The following is a 5,792-nucleotide window of genomic DNA, read 5'->3' as shown; positions in this document are numbered from 1 at the left end:
AAAAAATTAAAGCTGAAAGCGACAGAACATTCAGGGTAAAAATAACCACTCTGAATTACTGAATTTTCTGAAATTTTCACTCTGAATTTTCTGTCACTTTCTTCTTCAATTTTTCAGTCCCCCTCGCATCTAATAAAGGAGACTTTACGTCTTTGAAAGCTTATGCGCCTGTAACATTTAGTTGATCATAGCCTACTACCAAACCTAAGATTATTTTGTATTGTAGCTCAACATGTCTCTTGTTCTTAGCAACTAGTTTTTAGCTTTGCTGTCAGCTAAATAGGTGGATGTGTAGCATCGTCCTTAAATTTGTACATCCACAGATTTTTCTTCAAAACAGCCTGTACGAATCCTTTAATATTTGGATTGCAGGTTCCCACGGATTACCCTAATCAGATATGTTCAAATTATATTGAAATATGCAAATTTATATTTTTGAGGCTAATTTTGCTATTTTTTGGCAAAAATCTTCTTCTCTTTTACTGATGTCTTCAATATTTGGTAAACATGTCCCTAAGAATGTCCTTAGTCAAATTTGTGCTAGTTGTGATGAAATATTCAAATTTTTATATTTCATGGCAATTTTTTTCATTTTTGGTCAAAAAATCTCTAAAAAATCTTCTTCAAAACTGCTAATTGAACAGCTTTGATATTTGGGACATAGGCCTCTACTGATAGCATTTTTCACATTGTTCAAATTATGCAAAAATCTACAACTTTGTATTTTTAAGACATTAAAGACATTTCAGATATTTTCAGGGCATTAGGGATTACCATAATATTCAGGTTATGATGTAATCTACATTTTTTTATTTTAAGGGTGATTTTTACCATTTTTGGTGAAAAAAATTTGTATAAAAATTAATGGCAGGGTACAACAATTTGAAAGGTCTTTACGAATATGTTTTTAATTTCTGAGAAGTAGATTTTGAAATGTCACAGATTTATTTCAGGGTTTATTTAAAGATATTACAAACAAACAAACCTTTTTGTTTATGAAGGACTTTGTTGGACAAGGAAATAGGTTATACCCTGCCAAGGACCCACTTTCCCCACTTTCTGCATGTTGTGCCTTACTGTGACACTTTGACAACTTGACATCTTGTGTTTACTTTAGTGTGGACAACTACATACCATGTGCACTAGAGAAGCCTTGACTAACTTTTTTCCTTCAAAATTTACGATTGTCTATACAAGAGGAAGATTATCTTTAAGAAACCATCTTACAAAAATGGAGTATGCATTTCATACATATACATGTTTTCAACTCGATAAGTATGCCAAATTTTGAGCTTTTTCAGATTTTTTTGTACGTTTTAAGCAAGTATGAACATAAAACGTAATCCACAATATTTATGTAAAACCTGTTTTGTCATTACTTTGTTGATATTTTAAAAACGATCTACAGTGTTTATGGCGATTTTTAATGCTTACGTTTTTGATAGGAGGGTGTTAACACCGATGGTATTTTCCTCTGACAAATTTTACATACAAAGTGGCAATGTTTATTTGCCCATTTTACAGTAAGTTATTGTATTTTACTCAAGAAATGTTTTGTGTATTTTTAGAATAAAATAATTTTACTAGTACTGAATATCAGTGGTCCGTAATGTTATTTCAAGGCTTGAACACCCCCAGGACGCCCCAAATTAAAGGTGTTCAACAAGCGCGCTTCATTTGTTCTAGCCTTTAACACACTTATCGTTGAACGGCGTCCATGCGTTCAAAAAGTGTTACAGCCCTTTGAACGCGTAAATGCGTTCAATTTCTTGAACACATTTCACGTGCAACGTGTGTTCAGATATGGAACACCATGGTGTTCAATATAATGTCTGATGAACACGTAGCGTTCAAAATCTGCACACGTGTGTTCAAAATTGAACGTTTGTTGAACACGTAGTGTTAAATTTCTGAACGTCTGGACGCGTTCAAAAAGTGTTACAAAAAGGCGTTTAATTGATGTTCTATCCTTGAACACTTAACTTTACAGTGTACACATGACCGGCTATCTTTAAGATTTTCATGTCAGAGGTTGAGTACAATGTTGAAAAATCAAAATATCTTGATAGAATTGTACACATTTTTGTCGAATATAATGTTGAATATACGATATGATAATTCTTTAAAACTCTTTGACGTCCAGATTTGATTGATATGCCACCAGTTTCGTTAACTTTGTCACTAGACAGTTTTATTATTCATTATTATTGATTTTGAATAATGGTAAGGGTCTTGACATTTGCGTCAATTAATGCGTATTATATTCAAATTTATAAATGAGCCAAATTGATTTTGGAGGTAATCACCTCAATGTTCGAATGTGCATTAAATGGCTGATTTCTATATAAACAAGTTACCATGTTATTGACCCTGCATCGTATTCGCGATTGCAATTTGATTTTTACAGAAATCAGTTATCTGATGCACATTATGACTTTAAGTTGATTACCTCCACCTATCCGATATGAACACGTGGTCGTGATTACTGGTCCATTGTAAATAAATTGACAGGTCAAGTAGCCTAGATGCCCAGAATCCTGTCCGACCGTCCGAATCTGATACCGTATGGATTGTACATACCATGCTCAGAATTATACAAGCACCCAACAAAGCTGGCTGTGGTTACAAACGATTAACCAACGGGCGGACACTTTTTAATGTACCAGTGGGCGGGAAAGAGTGGTTGGACCACAGGGGCAGTTAACATGTCCGTCCCCAGGGGCGGGGACGGGGTAGGGTTGTCTTAGTCTCAGCACAAGTTTTTTGTTGCTATTGTTTATATTATTTTAATACGTTTGACTATGATAGTATTGCTAATGAAGATTTATACTATCAACCGGTTAGTGTCTTGGTCTTATGTTAGCACTGGTTTTGCAGAGATTTTTTTTTCTCCTTCACTGTATCATGTATTTGTCCTTTGACAATATTATGCGAAGTTTTATCACTGTATTCCGTCTATCAACGGTCCACTATTACACTTTCTAGTGCGTTCGTTGTTGACTTTGTCGGTGTAAATCCGGTGATAATCTTGTGACAGCGTTCACATATTAGTAACTTACACTTCCTTACACTTTGGCGCAATAGACAATCAAACGCATCACATGATAGACGCGAGACACTGATTAAACCTCGCATAAGATTGTCAAAGGACAAATACATGACACAATGAAGGAGAAAAAGAAATCTTTGCAAAACCAACAATGCTGAGATGACATCTAACGAGAGTGAGCGTACTTATAAACTTTCGGCAAATCAGCGTCCGATACACTGTGTCAGAAATTCCAAAGAATTTGACCAATTACTCTCAAAAGGTCCATTAATCATGTCAACGTAGAACACAAACATTATCAGTACAGAGGTACTGTCACTGGCTGTGTAACATGCAGCGTCTCCCTCAGCTTATTTCAACACGTTTTTGGGAGCGTTCAGTTATTACGGCCAGGGATGGGCCGGCAAAATCCAGGGGGGGTCACCTTAAATTTGAAAACTGCAAAGGGGGGCGGTCCTGTATTTTTCAAACAGCTCAGAAGGGGTCACTTAATTTTCATAAGTATCCGTCCCGTCAAAAAGCAGTTTCAGTATTCAGAAATATTCTGGGAGATAAAATGATTCGCTGTATGATTTCATCCTGTGAAGTCGTTTACTGTACAAAGTATAATTACCTGTCACATGAACATCTTACCTTGGCAATTCTGAGGCTTGTCCTACTCTAAATTGAGCTCACTGAGGTCAATGAACAATTCCTATTACTTACTTATTAGAGATAAGCAAGTTTTGTCAGGGAAATTACTTAACAGTTACCTGTAGACTACTAGTACCATGAAAAGTGAAATTATACTTTTAGGCGAAATTCCAATATGAATATTGTTGTCAGCATCTGAACTTTCAAATACCCTATTTAAATCAAGTTCATTTGTATCAATTGTCAAACACCTATAAAAGCACAAATTAATTTAGTTTAGCATGGTAAAAATGTTATTCATAGTTTACTTATAGACTCTAATTTCTTGCACACATATCAACCTTTAACCATCCTAGTCTAAATACACAGATTTAGATAGTTTTGTATTTTGGAAAAAATTATTCAAAGTTTTGTCATAGACTCCAATGTATAGTGAATCAACATTTCGGTGAAATTCCAAAATCAAATTTCTTGCACACATATCGATTTGTAACCACCCTAGTCTAGTCAAGTACATTAATATTAATAATCGAGAGTACATAAATACACAGATTTACCTATCTTTATATTGGAAAAAAATATTCATAGTTTCTTCATAGACTCCCATGTACAGTGAATCTACATTTGGTGTAATTCCAAAATCCAATTTCTGGCGAACATATCCATTTGTTACCACTCTAGTCTTATCAAATACATTAATATTAATAATCGACAGTACATAAATATACAGCTTTACCTATTTTTGTATTGGGAAAAAATTATTCATAGTTTCCTCATAGACTCCCATGCATAGTGGATGAACATTTTGAGTGAAATTCCAAAATCAGATGACCTGTACATATAATATGCACCTTTAACCATCATATTCTAATCGAGTACAATTATGTTAATTATTCAACATCAGTATGTGCACAAGTATAGCAAGTTTTTCATCAGAAAAAAAATATTCACAATTTTATCATAGACTCCCATGTGATAGTCGATGAACATTTTTGGTGCAATTCTAAAGTCAAATTTTTTGTCCACATACCAGTTGTAACAACACTATTCCAATGAAGTACTTTTATGTCAATTATCAAATATCTATACATGCATAGATATAATTTTGTATTGTAAAAGTATTACATAGTTTTCTCATAGACTACCATGTATAGTGAATCAACATTATCAACAGCTGATTATCAATTTAATTCAAATATCAAAAGTTTGTACACACACGCTGGCGCAAAAATATTGCAATCCACCTGTACTTTCTATCCAATCCCTTTGAGGGTTAATGTCAAAATTATAGCAAGTCAGAAGGGGAAATTTGAACATAAACACCTTTTAAGTTTGGAAGGGGTCATTTGAAAAATGTGAGAATTTTTTTTTTATTCTATCACACCCCCTCCATAGGTGTTTGTGTGTGCAGCTTTACACAAGCAAAATGGAGGGGTCATGAAATTTTTGCCATCTTAAAAAAGGGGTCATCAATTTTTTGGTGCAATGGGTAGGGGGGTTCACTTATTTTGACTGATGCGCAGTAAGAATTTGCCGGCCCATCCCCGGCCATAATAACTGAACGCTCCCTTATACGACTTTTTAGTCTGAAGCAATGGTTTCCAGCAAAGAGCGACTTCGTAGCGTCGCACGGAACTGCAGACGGGCCACCGGGAATATTTTCGGCGTGCTTTTGTGTTTATCAGCGACTCCATGTGTGAACCCTCGTGAAACACGAAAGGTAACAAGTCCTGTCTCTGTCTTGTAAAATCCATTTCATATTTTCGATATTGTAACATTGTGGACAAAGCATTTACTGATAGATACGTGCCCATTTTCGTGCATTCATCCAGATCGATCGTATAAATTTTCATTCGTTTCTACCTCACTAAACTTAAAACTCAATCGTAAACTGCAAAGAAGGCATTAAGGAAACCCAAATTCCACGAAGTCCTGGCATCAAGCTTGGTACAAGTTCCTTAAATACTTCGACACGGACTAAAAAACGTAAGTGAAGAAAAGGTATTATCCGTCGTCCGATCAGTTGTTACGCAGCTTTCGAAGTTCCGTACTTTGATAAAGATTTTCTCATGTTGTCAAGGTCTATCCCTATAAATCTGCGTAAGGGTAT

This window comes from Ptychodera flava, chromosome 14 (genome assembly GCF_041260155.1).
Source record: "Ptychodera flava strain L36383 chromosome 14, AS_Pfla_20210202, whole genome shotgun sequence".
NCBI lineage: Eukaryota > Metazoa > Hemichordata > Enteropneusta > Ptychoderidae > Ptychodera > Ptychodera flava.
Note: the sequence above shows the minus strand (reverse complement) of the source record.